Here is a 20691-nt window from a genome sequence, read left to right on the forward strand (position 1 = left end):
ACACAATTACACAGTAGCTTCAATTACAACACAGCAACAATAAATGTGTATGAAACTGGGTGCAATAGCATTTTCATCCATATTGACAAGTGTAAACGAAAACTGTCGATATTGCTGTTTATACTTGCATGTGTTCAGGTAAAAAAAAAAAAGTGCTATTTTTATAATTATTTTGCACGTAACAAATTATGGTCTTTGTAGAGCACAATTCGCCCAATGCTGGGTTTTTGTGCTTGGTTTGTGTAAAGCTCCTAACATGACTAAAACATTCCTCCTCTCCACTCTTGTGTTGCCCGACGTCAAGGCCTTCATGCTGAGGTTTCACCGGACCTATCTGAGGTTTTTTGATGTACAAGGCACTGTAAGAAATGAGACGAAATGGAAACCAACGACAAAGAAACAAATGGGAGAGACACCTTTTAACTTATAGTTGACTTTAAGTTTTATTCTTGTAACATGCGATTATAAAAGAATTGATTAGCTGTTTTGGTACTGTTAGTTTTTCTCTGTAAAGTAATTAAATGGGCTGTGCTATACCGTGAGAATCTACCTGCGGAGACTGTGGCAAAAAGATCTCCACGTCATCTAATCATGCTCAGATGCAGTCTTTCATTCCGTCCTAATTACATGTATGTTCCCTTCGCATTATCAGCTCACCTCTCTGTTGTAAGGTTTTTGAATTAACACAACCCACTCCGTGTGTGTGTGTGTGTGTGTGTGTGTGTGTGTGTGTGTGTGTGTGTGTGTGTGTGTGCGCGTGTGTGCGCGTGTGCGTGCGTGCGTGCGCGCGCGCCTTGCACGGAAATATAGTTCCTTCTCCGATTTTTAAAGCATGAAAGCATTCAACTCTCCATTTCAGCACACTGCGAATCAGACACCTTTAGGGCGGGAGAGTCGATACCTCCCAGGCAGCCTCGTACTCCCTGCCTCCCTCACAACACGACGCTGCTCCATTGCTTCCTCCATAAATAGACTTCCAGACGATTAACTAGCACGGACAGCAGCGGACATGGGAACGAGTGAGAATATAATCGATTTCAGAGCGCTTCATTTAACTCCAGTACAGGAGTCCATTCATCTTCAGATGGGCCTTGTTCACGGGTAGTTGACGCCGGGAACAACAGCGAGTAGGGATAACCGTGAACCAGATTACAGGCTTCCCCACTTCTCCCAAACTTCCAATATCAACTGCTTTAATTTCGGAGCTGAAGTTATGGTCTTGCGAGCTCCACAGGCCATAGAGCGAAGAGTAATGAAGCTCTAGTGATGGTTTTGTGTGTGTGTGTGTGTGTGTGTGTGTGTGTGTGTGTGTGTGTGTAGGGCAAATGGATGATGATGTAGCGCTCAATCAGAGTCTCTCAAGCGAGTGTGATGGATGGAGGTCATGGCGTAGCTTTATAATGTATTGACAGGTTGGCGTGTGCCGAGGGATGAATATACTCTTTCTTATATATTATCTTATGGACACTTTTTATTAATATTACTATTGATTATGAGTGTCGTTAGGAACTGCTATCGTTCGTTCGTTTACAGATGCCCTGCACCTATAGTGCAGGCCGGGCCATACATTAGCCCGGTCAGTGGCGTATGGGCTAATTAAAAATAGTAAAGGGGGAAGACAGGGTCTGGGGATTGCCCAGCGCACACGCCCTGTCTCCTGGCTGGCTTTGTGGTGTGTGAATCGGTATAATAAAAGCTCAAGAAAATAAGAAGGCAGGAGTTTCCTTCAGGCGGTAGCAAGAACTTAATGCTAAACAACAGGCGGTGCCAAGGCACAACAAACCCGTCCCTGGCAGTCATTCTAGTGCTGACGTATAAACACAATAGGATATCTAATAAAAGATGTCACATATCAAATTTGGAGTAAATTGGGTGAAAACTGACGATTTTATGCCCATTTGAAATTTGAGGCCAGATCCACCTGACATTGATCTCCCTGACAACTAACTGAGGGGTGACCCCCCTGATGTAATGAGGCATGTTATAGGATGCAGATTTGAAAGATGCACCTTTAGGTTTTGGTTTCATGTCCATATGACGAATTTGAAAGGAGTTATAGCAAAAAAAAAATTTAAAAAAATCGAATTTTACCCATCCCCGTTTATTTACATTTTGGGGGGCCTACAGCTTGGGCTTTGGCCCAGTTTGGCCCAAAATTTAATCAGTCGATCAGAAAGTCATAGCCCATCATCCCTGTAATTTTAGTCAAAATCGCACCAGTAGTTTTCGTGTAAAGTTGTTAACAGACAGACAGACAGACAGACAGACAGACAGACAGACAGACACACACACACACACACACACACACACACACACACACACACACACACACACACACACACACACACACACACACACACACACACACACACACACACACAAACATACAAACAACCAGACAAACCGATTGAAAACACTACCTGTCCCCGTAACAAGGTCTTGCCTTACAGAGGGTTAATATTATATATCTTGTGATAGTACTACTGGCAAACCGTGCCGTCATTGCTATTAGCCTACTACCGGTTTTCTGCCACCACAGTAGAAGTACTGTAAATACGTCTTTATATTCCATTATCATATCGAAATCGCCTCATGAACTCTATGAAGCTCTCCCATCAGCAGTTTTAGCTCCATTTCGATGACGATTTTCCGAATGTTTTGGCGACCATCAAACTATTATGATTTCAGTTTAGGTACAGCCTTTCGTAATGTAGGGTGTAAATACAGTGTGCACGAGGGATCACTACTGTATTACAATGATCACCTCAGGCGTCTTTTCCTGGCTGGAGATGGACCTCTTTTGGTCACATGGTTAAAACAAACGTTTAATTTTCAAATAAGTTTACGCTGCTTTCATCAAACTCTTCACTCACTGTAGTTGTATAGTAGTGTAACTATACAATTTGTTCACTTATCATTATCCTTTGGTCAATGGCTTTCCATACTCCACGTTCTTCTGAATTATCATTATTTTTTTCTTTACTCAGTTTACTCTCATGATGTCGAATGCACCTACAAAATGAAACGGCATAAACTTGTGGCTGAGCCTATAAATCAGTGTGTAAAACAAAGTTTTCCAAATGATTTGCCATCTGGTTTGTCTATTTATTCGACTATGCTTTATCTAGATCAAATAAAAATATGTTAAGACTTGTTTTTACCTGGTGCTTCAATACTCACCTGGTAAAGAAAACCTTCTAATGTTTGCAAGAAATGAGAGCAGAAACGTGTTGTCTGTCATGCAGGTGCCACGTAGTAACAGACACAATGAGCATGTCATGCTCCGACGACTGGTTAAGGATTCAGTTACAGTATGTCCCCTTTTTTATGCATGACGTTTTGTTTATAGGATAAAAGAATTAAGTAATTTTTAAAGAAGGTGTTTATTTCGAGGAATAATTGATATATTTCCTGTTTCTAGACGGTTGTCTCCCCTACAACTTTCATGCTTTGTATTTTTTTTTTTCTAAGATAATTCCCTCATTTTTTTTTTATTTCGATATATTTGCTCACCCCTTTATTTGATCCCACATTTCTGAAAAAGAAAAAAGTTTAACCAAGTTTTAGGATTCATTTAGATTATATTTGGCGAATATTAGGTTTTAATATCTGGTGACGACTTTATCTTAGGAATTAGCTTATTTCCTCTCCGCTTTAGCCAATAGAAATTTAATGTATACTTTGCTAAGATAGGTAGTTAGTTAACAGGAATGGCTGGCTTGTTAACCGTGTTCAGATGGTTCTCACATATCCTTTGTATCCAAATGTTATTATCAAAGGTATTATCCATTGTATTTTGTCTGCACTTGATGTATTCAGTATTTTGTCTACACTTATGTATTCAGTTATTTTTTCTTATATCCTTTTGTTATTTGTACAGTTCAAGTATCAAAATCAAGTTAAATTAACTCTGCACATTTTGATACCTATTTATCGATGATTACGATTTAGTAATAATCCATCCTCGATTCCTTCGACTATGTCATTAAAAACTAGAAACTTATAACTACATCTGCTAAGAAAGGTTTTCATCTACGGGAATGTTTGGTACGTTATGCGAATCTAGATGGTCCGCCTCCCTCAACACCCATCGTATCTCATTTTTTAAAGGTTATACTCCCATACTTGTGTACAATTTGTGGTATTAAATTTGTAGGTAGGTGGCAACCATCATCCACTCACTTGATGTAGTGCTCTCAACTTCTTCCTTAGTCTTTATTTATTTATTTTTTATTTTTTATTTTCCTGTGCCTGCCCTCCTCTCATCCTATTTCTCTCATCTTTCCTGTCATTTCTTAATGCTTTTCTTTCCTTTAAAAGTGGCTTTACATTGAGTGACAAGCCAAATGTTGCTTGTAAGCCAAGAAACCATTTACAACGCTGGGTGGTAACTATATAACCAAACCATACGTGCTCCCTACGTGTCAACAAGTGGGTTGGTGGAGGGTTAGTGCCCCTCCCCGTAAAACAAATAACTCAAAGTCAATGGCCACCCCTTACGGGATTATGGCGTCTGGCAACAGATAGATAGAAATTTGTAGATTACGACATTACGATTAGTATACGACAAAATGGACAGAAAAAGATTGTGGAAAGTTGTGCATGTACGGTGTAGATGGTAAGATGCTAGGTGTCGTCAAGAGTTTTTATGATGGCAGTGACGCATGTGTAAGGGTTAATGGGCATCTAAGTAAATGGTTCACGATCGGCGTGGGCGTGCGACAAGGTTGTGTGATATCCCCGTGGTTGTTCAATATATATATGGATGAGGTGATGAGAGAAGTAAAAACACAAGTAATGGAGAAAGGGATGGTGTTGGTAATGAATGGTCTATCTGTCTATCTATAGCCCGACGCCCTAATCCCGCAAAGGGTGGCTGCAGACAAAACGTCTCCAAGTCGCTCTGTCACCCACCATTTGACTACCCTTCCCCCAACTCATCCCCCCCTCCCTCATATACTTCTCAACTCCATCTCTCCACCTCATCCTCGGTCTACCTCTCCCTCTCCCTCCCTCCACCTCACCTACATACACCCTCTTAGTCAGTCTTTCATTCTCCATTCTCTTCACATGTCCAAACCACCTCAGTGTATTTCTCCTAATCTTCTCAACCACATCCACATCCACCCCACATCGTTCCTTCACTTCTTCATTCGTCAACCTGTCCCTCCATGTCACTCCACATGCTCCTCTCAAGTAACTCATTTCCACTGCCCTCACTCTTGACTTGTTCCCCTCTTGCAAGGTCCATGCCTCACTTCCATACGTCAGGGGAGGGATCACAATACTATCATGCAGTGACTTCTTAACTTCCACACTCACCTCCCTATTTCTCATCACTGCTTTCAGTGTACCAACGACCTTCCTTCCCTGCTGTACCTTTTCACGCACTTCATCCCCCAAAGTTCCATCCTTACTCATCACACTATCCAAGTACTTGAATGCACTCACATTCTCCATATCCTCACCATCCAACCTCACTGCACACTCTGTGACTTCATTCCTCTCAAACACCAATACTTTACTTTTGTTTACATTAACTTTCAGATTCCTCCTCCTACACACTGTCCCAAATTCATTCACCAAACCTTGCAACTCCCATTCATCTTCACTCAAAAGTACTGTATCATCAGCAAACAGCAACACCAGAAGCTTCCAAATCTCACCCTCATTCGTTAGAGCCACCCCCACATCCACTGCCCTACCCTGCACCTCCTTTACGACCCCATCCATGTATATATTAAACAGCCATGGAGACATCACACAACCCTGTTTCAGTCCCACATTGAGATCAACAACTCACTTAGCTCACCATCCACTTGCACCGTAACCCTAGCTCCCTCGTACATACTCTTCACAGCACTCAACAATTTCCCCTCCACTCCATATATTCTTAATACCTTCCACATACCTTGCCTATCTATTCTGTCATAAGCTTTCTCCAAGTCCATGAAGGCAGCATACACTTTCCTTCCCTTCTCTAGATACTTCTCCACTAAACATCTTAGAACAAATATCTGATCTACACACCCTTTTCCCTTCCTAAATCCCCCTTGTTCTTCTCCAACTAGCTCCTCTGTCATATGCCTAACCCTATCAATGAGTATTCTACCATATATTTTACCAGTCACACTAAGTAGGCAAATACCCCTATGGTTACCACATACTTCTCTCTCTCCTTTTCCATTGTATAAAGGAACAATTATACCTGATTTCCAGTCCTCTGGAACCCTTCCCTCTTCCCAAGCCAATCTACACAACTTCCATATCCACTCCACAACAATCTCACCCCCATACCTAAGCATTTCACCACACACTCCATCAATTCCTGGGGCCTTTCCCAACTTAATATTCTTCATCGCTTCCACCTCTTCCGCCCTACTGATCTCTTCCTCCCTCCTCTCATCTCGTCTTCTCCCAGCCATTCCCCAACCACTTATACTTGCACTGCTCTCACTCTCCACATTCAACAAATCCTCAAAGTGCTCCTTCCATCTCCTCAATTTCTCTCTCTTCTCCACCAACAATCTATTATTCCTATCTTTCACTCCCCTACTATTTCCCCCTTCACACTGCCTTACTTTCTTTACCTCCTTCCAAAACAATTTCTTACCCTCCCTCCATTTCACACTCAGATTCCTCCCAAACTCCTCATCCACTTTCTTTTTATTCTCCTTCACCAGTCTCTTAACCTCCCTTCTCCTGCTCACATATACCTCTCTCTTCTCTCTCTCATCTTCTCCCCTACCTCTACTCGCTAACCATTCACTATATGCCTTCTTCTTTTGTTCCACAGCTCGTTTCACCTCATCATTCCACCATGCTGTCCCTTGCACACCCTTGCATCTCCTCCTCACTCCACAAACTGCCTCACACGCTGCGCCTATCTCTTCCGTGAATATCTTACATACGTCTTCCACCCCTTCCATCTGCTCTAGCTCATACCTTCCCAGTCTTTCTTCCACTATGCTCTTATACTCTGTCATTTTCTCACTATCTTGCAATTTCTCCACTCTTCTCACAGGAGTTGCTTCCTCCTGTCTTCCCCTTCGTCTCCTCAACCACTTTCTTTGCAGCTCTACCTTGGCCATCACTAAGTGATGGTCCGAGACTCCATTCCCCCACCCTCTCCACACTCCTGCATCCAACACTTGTCTTCTCATTCGCTCATCCACACACACGTAGTCTATCATTGCCTTTCGTTCAACAAGTTCACCATCCATCCTCCTCATTACTCTCCATGTATACCGGTGGATCATCTTATGCCGAAAGTAGGTGTTGGCTATTGCCAACCCCTTACAAGCACAGATGTCCACCAAAGCACTTCCATTCCCATCTACATCAGCTGGCACACCCCACTGACCAACCACTCCATCCACTCGTACATTCCCAACTTTGCCATTCATGTCTCCAATCAACAGCACTCTCTCGCTCCTCTCAAACTTGTCCATACACGCTTCTACACTCGCTCAAAACTCATCTTTCACTCTTGCCACTCGATCCTCTGTCGGGCATACACACATACAATCGCCCACGCTTGTATACCTACTTTCATCCTCACCCATACAATCCTTGCACCCACTGTTCCATACTCTCTTATATTCTCCTTCCACTTCTTGCTTATCATCAGACATATTCTCTCTCTTGCCCTCTCATTTTCATTGACTCCCGCACATATACCTAAACCATATTCCCATTCTCTCACCCTTTCACCTTCTCCATTTAGTTTCTGTCAATCCACATATATCCACTTTTGCATCCTCAAGCACCTGGACAATCTCTCTCTCTTTCAATTCATCATTCACTCCTCCCACATTCCACGTTCCCACCCTAAGAATGTCCTTCGTCCGTTCCTTAGTCGTCAACATATGGTCCATCCGGGTCCGAGGCGCTTTGTTCGCTTTTTTAGTTACTCCTTTTTACGGGGTGGGGCACTAACCCAACACCAACCCTTTTAGTCGCCTCGTACGACAAGCAGGGATACTGGGGGAGTATTCTTGAAACCCCCCTACCCCCAGGGGGTAGATGGATGGAATATCTGAAATTTGTATGCTGATGATGCAGTACTGCTTGCAAGTACTGGACAAGAACTTGGTAGAGTATGTAGAACTTGCAGAGTTTTGCTGATGTCTGTGAGCGTCGTGCCTGGAGAGTAAATGTAGAAAAGAGTAAAGTGATGGTTACTGAGAGAGAAAGTGACTCCCAGTGTGAATTTACAGTGAATGGAGGGAGACTGGAATTGGTGAGAGAGTTCAAATACCTGGGTACAGTGATAGAAAAGAGAGGAAAATGTGCAAAAGAAGTGGAAAGTAGAGTGACAGAAAGAACAAAAGTAGCTGGTGCAATGAAGACTTTGATAAGAAACAGAGGCTTGAGTGCTGCAGCTGCACGAGGCTTAAATGAAGGAATGTTAGTGCCAGCTTTAACATATGGATGTGAGACTATGGTGTGGCATGAAAATGAAAAGTCGAGAGTAAGAGCAGTGGAGATGGGACTGCTGAGGAATGTATGTGGTGTACAAAGGGTGGATAGGATGCGAAATAATGTGATTTCGTAAAAGATGTGGAGTGAGGAAGTTGGTGGACACCAGAATCGAAGAGAATGTACTGAGATGGTACGGTCATGTGGAGAGAATGGTAAACATTAGAGTGGTGAAAAAGGTATATCTGAGAGAATTTGAAGGAGGGAGGAGACGAGGTAGGCCAAGGAGAAGGTGGAGAGATATGGTGGATGAGTTTGTAAGGAAGAGAGGTTTGGAAGTCGGTGAGGCTCGGAAATCAACAAGAGATCGAGCTGGCTGGATGAATGTTGTGAGGAGAAGTGCATGATCAGGGATTTGACACCCTTGTTTAACGTGGCAGCGTCCAGATTGACTCTATCGGATACGTTTATGTGAAGCTACAGAATGTGGTGAATGTTTTGGGGTATCCGATAGAGCCAGGATTCCGGGGGCTTGAATGATGAGTGAATGGAAGCGTGGCCCATTGGATTGGGCAAATCTGGGCTGTCTGAACATTGCTACTCTTCACCCTCCCCAAGGATGGGAAAGGAGGTCCAGATGAAATTTATTGATAATCTGATCTCACTGTGAATGTTGAAACTGTTTTTTTTTTTCATATTAGCTTTTAGCAGTTCTATACTTTTTCGACTTTAGCCTGATAATGACTACGGTGATAGTCGTAACGTTGCAATAAGCAAGGAGCAATCTATGAATCTTGTTTGCTACGCTACAAGGTCTAATATGTACACAACTTAAATTTCAGTCGACTCATATATATATATCTATCTATCTATATATATATATATATATATATATATATATACGAGGTCTGTTCAGAAGGTATCCCACCTTAGACCAAAGAAATAGCTAACCTCTTGAGCTAGGACAGTAATCCTCCTCATTTTTCAAAGTCGGTTTTCGTTATGTCCTGCAGGTGCATCACATTCGTCATGATTTCCGCTTTTGGATGAACGTTGCTCAAGACATGTTGGAGTGAGCAAATCGCGATCCAGACTTTCTGAAGACGTTATCACTGGAGATGATATTTGGGTGTACGGGCATGACACAGAAACCAAAACGCAATTGTTCTAGCGGAAGCATGCAGGGTCGCCTCGGCCAATAAAACATGACAGGTCCACAGCAAGGTGAAATGCCCGTTTAACAGTTTTTTTTTTTTTTTTTTTTCAACCACCGCGATGTTGTCTATCACAAATACGCGCCAGAAGATCAGACTGTCAACAGACATTACTATCTCGACGTTATTCGTCATCTTCGTGACGCAGCTTGGCGGAAGAGCCGAGACCTTTGGAAAAAGGGAAATTGGAAGCTGCACCATGACAACACCCCTGCCCATTCTTCTCAAATGATTTAGGAATTTTTGGCCAAGCACAACATCCTGCAAGTCCGGCAGGCTCCCTTCTCATCAGATATGGCTCCTTGTGACTTTTGGTTATTCCCCAAGCTCAAAACTCCGCTGAAGCGTTCTCGATCTGAGGCGAGAGAAGAGATCATGACGAATGCAACGAAGCTCCTGTAGGAGATACCGAAAACCGACTTTCAAAAATGTTCCAGGCAGTGGAAAGAACTCAGGGCTACGTGTGTCAAGTCAGAAGGGGCCTACTTTGAGGGGGATTGTGTCCTAGCTTTAGAGGTTAGATATTTATTGCTTATATATATATATATATATATATATATATATATATATATATATATATATATATATATATATATATATATATATATATATATATATATATATATATATATATATATATATATATATATATATATATATATATATATATATAAATGGATAGATAGATAGATAAATAGATGGATAGATAGACAGATACAGATATGCACACACACACACACACACACACACACACACACACACACACACACACACACACACACACACACACACGAGGTCTGATCGGAAAGTACCTGATCATATTTTTATTTTTCTTGAAAATCAGTAGGAGCAAGATGCTACTCATCGAAACATGGCCTTGAATCTTTGTGCGCATGGTTGAATACTGTACTGTATATTCAGCGCAGCCGCCTAGCCCAGATGACGCCGGTCAGTGTGTGCTTGAGGACGTGTTCTCGCTTGCTGCATTTTTGTTTTGTGCCGGAATGACCGAGCCAATCAAGCAACGTTTTTTGCATCAAATTTTGTCAAAAACTTTGTGACACGCAATCTGAAACCATCAAGAAGATTCGGTAGGCTTTTTTTTTTTTTTTTTTTTTTTTTATATGCGAGGAAGAAGGAACCAAAAACTCTGATGAAGGAAGGTGAAGCTCATGCTGACAGTTATTTTTACGACTGCCAGGACGTTCTTCATTATGAGTGCGTTCCAGAAGATCAAACACACAATAAAGAGTACTAATTGGGAGTTCCTCATCGCCTACAGGATGCTGTGCTCCGCATGAGACGAGAATTGTGGGAGGAGGAGGACTGGCTGCTCCACCACGACAATGCTCCAGCCCACTCATCCCATCTCATCCAAAATTTTTTGGCCAAACACAGGATCGTACAGGTTCAGCGGGCCCTCTACTCTCCTGACTTGGCTCACCGCGAATTTTGTCTATTTCTAAACAGAAGATTTGAGGACACAAATGAGATAAGGATAAATGCCACAAAGATTTTGTTGGCATCCCGATAGCTGACTTAACAAATTGTTTCAGCAATGGAAGGACTGCTGGGCTAAGTGTGCTGAGGTCCAAGGGGCGTACTTTGAGGGGGATTTGAAGTTTAAATTCAGTAAGATTTTTTTTTTTTTTTTTTTTTTAACCAGTTAAAGGACCGAAACTTTTCAATCAGACCTTGTATATATATATATATATATATATGAAGCCTCTGTGGTACAGTGGTACAGTGTACGTCTCGCACGCTGGTGGACGCAGGTTCGCCTCCCGCCAAAGTTGTAAAAACTTTGGAAGGCATTCACCAAGCCGTTTACTACTTTGGCAGACATAAGGGGTGCTGTGGTTGAACCAGTGTCGCATACTAATATGCTTGCACCCAATGGGGTTAAGGCGGCCGAATTATGCTTGATTCACAGACTAAACACACATCCTAAGCCACTACAACACTACAGTCACACTCACAAGCACTTCTAACCCTACATACAATCTCTACCAGACAGCCTAAGCCACTGGGTAGAGATACATTGGCTGTATTGTCCCTGATTCGGTAGAGATAGGCTGGTCCTGCAGTGGACCTCAATGGATGATGATGATGGTATATATATATATATATATATATATATATATAATATATAACCCATTTGAGCCCAGTGTCCTCAATACAGGACGGAACATGGAATTTTCAAAAGTTAATAAAGTAGGGAACCCCCGGGTAGGGACCTATGAGCTTCGTGACTATGAGCCGATAAGCGGAGGGCAGTATGCTTAGTACCCTCTCAGTACAATGCCTTGCCCAGGAACTCTGGGATCCAATGGTATATATATATATATATATATATATATATATATATATTGTTACATAGCCTATGATTTCATCATCCTTTGTGTAATTTTAACGCACAGTATGCTGCATGTTTGATCACGAGCGTGTTCTGCCTCAGTCCCCCCTTCTACCGTTATAGTAGAGTAAGTCGTCTTTTCTGTTGTTCAGAGCAGGATTGTCAACTCTTTGTCCCCATGGCTTCATTTGCGCGTCCTTCTTACAAGTTGTATCAAGCTCTGCTGGCCCCTATATAATGGGCTCAGTCTCTGCATTATTGCCACTTAGATCTACTCCTCATTTTGCTTACATCTCTGTCCTCCCCTGTACAGTTATTATTATTGTGAGTGCTCAGGAAGTCTCCAACCATCTAGCAGCTGTGTGTAAATTGAGTATAACTGTTGTTGCATTTTTTCTTGTACTGTGTAGCATAAGGTTAATTCTTAGGCCTAGTAAGGTTTTTGTAATTTATGTAAAGGTTCTTATTGTCAGCCATCATTAATAATATTTTGTATCTATAATAATATATCTGGCATTCACTATTATCTGGTATCTCATTTTAACAGGGCTGACTTAGATAAATTTACTCTTGCTAATTTCGTGTTAATAGAGGCTATTGCAGTTAACCATATATTTAACCTGTTTTTTGCCATTACATTATCCATATGAGTCCTGAATGTTTTGTTGTTAGTTTGAGCATTAAACTTTAACTTGTAATTTTACCTAACTCTTTTGTTTTGAACCTGGAACTTTACGGGACAGTAGTGATTTTTAGTATTCTCACTTAAAGTGTACATTATCTTTCTCTGTTCCGTAACATAAATTTGGCGACCTCTTATCAGGATATTCAGGATAATATCATAAGGATATTGCTAGATATTTAGTGACTGTGATTTATTCATGATGTCTACTATTACTACGCTTGATGAAGCCAAAGATTTTTTGTCAAATGTGCAAACAGTGTGTGATGTAGAAAACAGAACAAAGAATGAACTTAAGCTTGTTGCTCAACAATTGGGAATTGCAGTTCACTCTCATTATTCTAAAGATCAAATTGTTGGCATGATTCATGAAAGCTTGTTTAATGTAACTCCTCCAAATGAGCAAACGCAGATTGAATTAGCTAAGTTACAGCTAGCTCTGCAGGAGGCTCGTGCTAAAGAAGCTGAATTTCAGGCAAATGCTAAGTAGGCGGAGTCTCAGGCTCGTATTCAGGAGGCTGAATTTCAGGCAAATGCTAAGGAGGCGGAGTTTCAGGCTCGTGTTAAGGAGGCTGAATTTCACGCACAAGTTGAACTTGCTAGGATTCAGGCAGACCATGAGTATTGCATGAAACAAGGTGGAACTGGATCATCTAGCTCTGATGATTTTGATGTGGCTAAAAATGTTAAACTTGTCCCTCCTTTTAATGAATCTGATTTAACAAAGTATTTTCAGTTGTTTGAGAGGGTAGCTACAGGTTTTAATTGGCCCAAAAAGTATTGGCCAGTACTCCTTCAAACTGTTCTCACCGGTAAAGCTCAAGTAACTTATGCATCTTTGCCTCAAGATCAATCTGATAATTATGATGTAGTTAAGAGCTTCATTCTTAAGGCCTATGAGCTTGTTCCTGAAGCCTATAGAGTAAAATTTAGGACAACTTACAAGCAAGATAAGCAATCCCATGTTGAGTATACAAAAATCAAAGAAGATCTGTTAGAGCAGTGGTTAAATTCTAAGAATGTGGATTCTGATTTTGACAAATTTAAGCAGATGATTTTGCTGGAGGACTTCAAAAGGTGTATTTATAAAGATGTAAGCCTATATCTTGATGAGAAAAGAATAGATAATTTGTCTGATAATGCAGTTTTAGCTGATGAATATGTTCTCACTCACAAGAGATATTCTAGAGAAAAAGGGAAAGCTGAGAGTAAGTACGTTGCCTCTACTCAGAGTACAGGTAACAGTAAAGAGAATAAAGATGCTGTTTCTCAGGAAGTAAATACCAGCTTCACCTCTAGATTTCAGAAAAGTAAATGTACTTATTGTAGTAAGCTTGGTCATACTACGGAGAAATGTTTTAGGAGACAGCGTGATGTGAACAAAAAGGAGTCTTTAAATATTCAGTCAATTGGTCTAGTGTCCACTCTTGAGAGTTCCCAGAATTCTTTAACTGAGTTAGCTGAACCTGCTTTGAGGGGTAACTTAAATTCTCATGATGGAGCTCCTCTTTTGAGCAGTAACGTGGGTGACACTCTCAAGAGTTCATGTGCTAATTTCCTGTCTGATGGTTTTGTCAGTCCTCTGGACAGTAATGACAGGAAATCAGTTAAAATATATCGTGATACAGGTGCTTGCCAATCCCTTTTGCTGAGCAGTGTTCTAGGCTCTAATGTTAATTCCTCTGATGAAACTGTAATCTTACAAGGTGTAGGGAATAATTACTTCTCTGTCCCTCTGTGCAGAGTGAATTTAGAGTCTGATTTTGTTAATGGTTCCGTTATGGTTGGGTTGGTTGAGACACTCCCAATGTCAGGTGTAACTTTCTTACTTGGAAATGATATTGGTGGAAGTCAAGTGTGTCCAGCTCCTCAGTTGTCTAGTGAGCCAGTGGCTGCGACCCAGGATTGTGATGTCCCTGATGTGTTCCCTGCATGTGCTGTCACTAGGGCTAAGTCTAAAGTTACTGGTGATTTAGAGGATAATGATGATGATGATGTTATCCTAGCTGACACTTTTCTTGCTAATTTGGACCACTCACCAGATGAGGCAGTACCCCGTAGTGTTGATAATTTGTCTCCTCAAGAGTTGATTGAGTTGCAGGTTGCTGACCCTGAGTTGATAGGTCTAGCTAACTCTGCTTGCAGTGAGGAAGAGTCAACTGGTGCTTCTACTTGTTATTATATAAAGTCAGGAGTACTTATGAGGAAGTGGAGACCCCCAGCAGCATCAGCCGACTGTGAATGGGAGGTTGTACATCAAGTTGTCATCCCTCGTGTTTGTAGGCAGGATATCATTAGAGTGGCTCATGATTCCAGTTTGGCAGGACACCTTGGAGTAAGGAAGACTGTGGCACGCATTTTGAAACACTTCTTCTGGCCAGGTATCTTCAGGGATGTTTCCTGGTATTGTAAGTCTTGTCACACCTGTCAAGTTGTGGGGAAGTGTAATCAGACCGAAAAGGTTGCACCTCTAGTTCCCATTCCTCCTTTTGAGGCGCCATTCACCCGTGTGTTGGTGGATATTGTGGGCCCTCTTCCTAAGACTTCTTCAGGATTTTCTTATGTGTTGACCCTGATTGATATGGCTACTCGTTATCCTGAAGCCATTCCACTTAGAAATATCTCAGCAAAGAACGTGGTTAAGGAAATGCTAGGGTTCTTCATAAAGTTTGGTCTGCCCAAGGAGGTACAGTCAGACCGGGGAAGTAATTTCATGTCAAATGTTTTCAAGCAGTCTCTGAAAGAGTTGGGCATCACCCAGATCACGTCTTCAGCTTACCATCCCCAGACTCAAGGAGCGTTGGAGAGATATCATCAAATACTCAAATCGATGCTCAAGAAATACTGTTTGGAACATCAGAAAGACTGGGATAAAGGTCTTCCATTCGTTGTGTTTGCCGCAAGAGAATCTCCAAATGAATCACTGGGCTTCTCACCTTTTGAACTACTGTTTGGCCATGAAGTAAGAGGACCCCTTAAGCTACTCAAGGAATGCTGGCTGTCGGAGGAAGATGACGTCAACCTGCTGGAGTATGTGATGAAGTTCAAAGAATGGCTGTCCACTGCTTTACAACTGGCGAGAGAGAATTTAGGAGCTGCTCAGGAGAAGATGAAGACTTGGTATGATAAGAAGTCCAGGTTACGCCACTTTCAGCCAAGAGATCAGGTTTTGATTCTGCTACCAGTCCATGGGCAACCTCTTCAATCCAAGTTTAGTGGTCCTTATTTCGTGGAGAAGAAACTCAGTGATGTCAACTATGTCATCGCCACACCAGATCGTAGAAAGAACAAGCAACTATGTCAAATCAACATGCTAAAGTTATATCACAGGCGGGACGAAAATAATCCAGTCTGCACTGTAGCTGTTCCACCCGAGTCTGCAAGTGAAGCTCTCCCATGCAGTATGAGCCTGAGTGATAGTTTGGGGAAGAATCCTGATATCATGAATGATCTCCAGACTAAGCTTTCTCATCTACCTCCCGAGGAAAGGCAGGAGTTTTCGGCATTACTGCAGGAGTACCCGCAAGTGTTCCGTGCCACTCCAGGAAGAACCACTGTGTTGATGCATGATGTCGATGTTGGAGACACAAAGCCAATTAAATTGCCTCCTTACCGTGTGAACCCAGTGAAAGTTCCTCTCATCCAGAAGGAGCTTGGCTACCTGTTGGACAACAAGATGATTGAGCCCTGTCAGTGCGAGTGGAGTTCTCCTGTCACTCTGGTCCCTAAGCCGGGTGGGTCACAGCGGCTTTGCATCGACTACAGACGTGTTAATCAGATAACCAAAACAGACACTTACCCTCTCCCTCGCGTGGAAGATTGCATAGACAAGATTGGAAAGGCTAGGTACATAAGTAAGTTTGATTTGTTAAAGGGATACTGGCAAGTACCTATGACTGAACGTGCTAGGGAGATCTCATGTTTTGTAACACTAGGAAAGACTTTTGCATGTTCTGTAATGCCATATGGTATGAAGAATTCACCAGCCACATTTCAGAAGCTCATGAATGTTGTAACAGAGGGTTTGGCAGGGTGTGTTGTTTATATTGATGATGTATTAATCTTCAGTTACAACTGGAAAGATCACCTATGCCATGTCAGTAAATTTCTTGAGCGTTTGGTTCAGGCTAATCTTGTAGCTAATTTATCAAAGTGTGAGTTTGGTCAAGCTAAAGTTCAGTACCTTGGGTATGTAATTGGTGATGGACATGTTGCACCACCAGGAGCTAAGGTTCAGGTTATAAGTGATCTTCCCAGACCTAAAAGTAGGAAAGAGCTACAAAGATTTTTGAGAATGGTAGGTTATTACAGGAGATTTGCTCTTAACTTTTCAATTCTTGTATCACCACTTACAGACCTACTGAAAAAGGGAGTTAAATTTGTCTGGACCGATAACTGTGAATCCTCTTTCAGGAAACTTAAAGCTATCCTATTAAGTCAGCCAGTGCTCGCTGCTCCAAATTTTGCTAAGCCTTTTAAGATGTCTGTTGATGCAAGTGATACAGGAGCTGGGGCTGTTTTGCTGCAATAGGATGATCAGGGTATTGAACACCCTATATCTTATTACAGTAAGAAGTTCACTCCACCTCAAAAGAACTACTCAACTATTGAGAAAGAGCTTTTGGCCTTGATTTTGGGTTTACAGCATTTTTCATTTTATTTGTGTTCTGGTTTTGACCCCATAGTCATTTATACTGATCATAACCCACTGAAATTCCTTAGTAAGTTTAAAGATAAAAATCAGAAATTGACAAGATGGAGTCTACTTCTTCAGGAGTATTCATTAGACATACAACATGTCAAGGGGAAAGAAAATGTTATTGCAGATTGCTTATCTAGACTTTAGACAGATTGTTTTAGAGTAATAAGAAATTTCCTTTGTAAATTTCTTTTTCTTTGTGGGGAGGTGTTACATAGCCTATGATTTCATCATGCTTTGTGTAATTTTAACGCACAGTATGCTGCATGTTTGATCACGAGCGTGTTCTACCTCACTCCCCCCCCCCTCCTCCCTTATAGTAGAGTAAGTCGTCCTTTCTGTTGTTCAGAGCAGGATTGTCAACTCTTTGTCCCCATGGCTTCATTTGCGCGTCCTTCTTACAAGTTGTATCAAGCTCTGCTGGCCCCTATATAATGGGCTCAGTCTCTGCATTATTGCCACTTAGATCTACTCCTCATTTTGCTCACATCTCTGTCCTCCCCTGTACAGTTATTATTATTGTGAGTGCTCAGGAAGTCTCCAACCATCTAGCAGCTGTGTGTAATTTGAGTATAACTGTTGTTGCATTTTTTCTTGTACTGTGTAGCATAAGGTTAATTCTTAGGCCTAGTAAGGTATTTGTAATTTATGTAAAGGTTCTTATTGTCAGCTCTTATTAATAATATTTTGTATCTGTAATAATATATCTGGCATTCACTGAGTATTATCTGGTATCTCATTTTAACAGGGCTGACTTAGATAAATTTACTCTTGCTAATTTCGTGTTAATAGAGGCTATTGCAGTTAACCATATATTTAACCTGTTTTTTGCCATTACATTATCCTTATGAGTCCTGAATGTTTTGTTGTTAGTTTGAGCATTAAACTTTAACTTGTAATTTTACCTCTTTTGTTTTGAGCCTGGAACTTTACGGAACAGTAGTGATTTTTAGTATTCTCACTTAAAGTGTACATTATCTTTCTCTGTTCCGTAACAATATATATATATATATATATATATATATATATATATATATATATATATATATATATATTGTATGCGAGGAAGAAGGAACCAAAGGCCATGAGCCCGCAGTAACAGTTCCCTCCAAGAGAAAAACAAAATACAGCAGAGAGCCAAATTCAAGATCCGATCATTTTGAGATGCCTGGACACACAACGTTTGAAAGACTGGAGATCATAGGCAGCAGGAAATACAGACAGAGGGAGACAGTTCCAGAGCTGACCTGTTGCATAAATGAAAGACTGGGAGTAACGGTTAACTCTTGCATTAGAGAGCTGGACAGAAAAGGGATGAGAGTTTGCTGCCAGACGGGTGCTACGCGCCCGTCGTAGAGGTGGAGGAATGCAAGCAGACAGTTCAGAGGAGCAGTGACCATTAAAGTAGCGATAGAAAAGAGATAAAGATGCAACAGTGCGGTGAAGAGACAGAGGTTGAAGGGAGTCAGTAAGAGGAGGAGAGTTAATGAGACGAATAGCCTTTGACTCCACCCTATTGAGAAGAGCTGTATGTGGGGAGCCTCCCCACACATGAGAGTTGTACTCCACACAGGAGCGGATAAAACCTCTGTATAGAGTCAACAATTGTGCAGGGGTAAAGAAAGAGCGGAGTCGGCTTAGCACACCCAATCTCTTGGAAGCAGATTTTACAAGAGATGTAATATGATCTTTCCAAGATAAGTCCCGAGTAAATGAAACCCCAAGCATGTTCAAGGATGATGCAGGATTAAGCTGAATATTATTAAACATTAGTGGGTATACCTGTGGAAGATTTTGTCGGGTTGATAGGTGTAAGAACTGAGTCTTAGATGCATTAAAGACAATCATATTATTTTTACCCCAGTCAGAGATATGAGCCAAGTCAGACATTAGGTGTTCCATAGCCTCACCCCTTGTTGAAATAACTGTTGAGATGGGCGTTGCGGGAACCGAATGGAAAGGTGAAGGGTGGACTCATCAGCGTATGAGTGGATAGGGTTAGATGTACAGCTTAGAAGATCATTGATGAATAAAAGGAAGAGAGTTGGTGATAGGATAGAGCCCTGAGGAACACCACTGTTGATAGATCTAGGAGAAGAACGATGGCCGACTACAACAGCGGCTATAGAACGACCAGAAAGGAAGCTAGCGATGAAGGCACAGATAGAAGGATAGAAACCATAGGAGGGCAGTTTGGAAATTAAAGATTTATGCCAGACTCGATCGAAAGCCTTTGAGATGTCAAGTGCAATGGCAAAGCTTTCGCCAAAGTCCCGAAAGGAGGATGACCAGGAGTCTGAAAGGTAGGTGAGAAGATCGCCAGTGGAGCGTCCCTGACGGAACCCGTACTAACGATCGGAAAGAAGGTTGTGATAGGAAAGATGTCTTAAAATTTTTTCTATTAAGAATATATATATATATATATATATATATATATATATATATATATATATATATATATATATATATATTTTTATGTGTCCGACTCTGGGCAAAGGCTTCAGGGCCTATATCTCGGGGGCAGTAGCCTATCCCAAGGCCCAGTAGTCCTCCTACACCTCCACATGTCACCACTTCGGCGCTAACACCCACCGTCCATATTGAATACATGCTAGGGCTGTCTCATACAGGACTGGTGTATTGGTATTAGCGGGGGTACTTTTATGACATGTCGGCGGGTCATCTGGTAGATCAGGAAAGTCTGCTTCTATGAAATTCAAATCCTTAAACTGTTCCCTGCCCCAGCCGGGATTCGAACCTGGATCCATCAGGACTGCAGGCCGCCTCTCTACCGATTCAGCATCTGTCTATATTTACACACACACACACACACACACACACACACACACACACACAAGAAATGCCTTTAGCCTCTCATTATCTTCAAGATCACTTCTATTGGGAGCATTACCATTTCCTATGTTCTAATTATAACATATCGTCATGTTTCTCGTCACGGCAAAAAAATAAAAAATAAAAGCATACTGGGATAATTTTCGGCCATGTTTTGCCATATACCAGACTCCAGAGGGTCCTTAATAACTTTTGTTTTTGGAGTATGGTGATATCAACGTTATTACCTGAAGATCCGCATAAGGTTTCCATTGCAGACAGACAAGCAAACGCTCGCTCTGCCTCACTCTGTCTGTGTGCCTCACCCAGTGCTGTATATAGTGAAGGCATTTTGTAAATATTTTCATGTAAGTGTAAGCTGTAAATATTTTCTTGTAAGTGTAAGGACTATATAGTGAAGTCAAGTTGTAAATACCTTCTTGTAAGTGCCAGGAATGTACATAATGAAGTCCGATTGTACAGCTCC

The sequence above is a fragment of the Coenobita brevimanus genome, chromosome 100 (genome assembly GCF_032717465.1).
Source record: "Coenobita brevimanus isolate Jiangsu-jjx chromosome 100, ASM3271746v2, whole genome shotgun sequence".
Classification (NCBI taxonomy): Eukaryota; Metazoa; Arthropoda; class Malacostraca; order Decapoda; family Coenobitidae; genus Coenobita; species Coenobita brevimanus.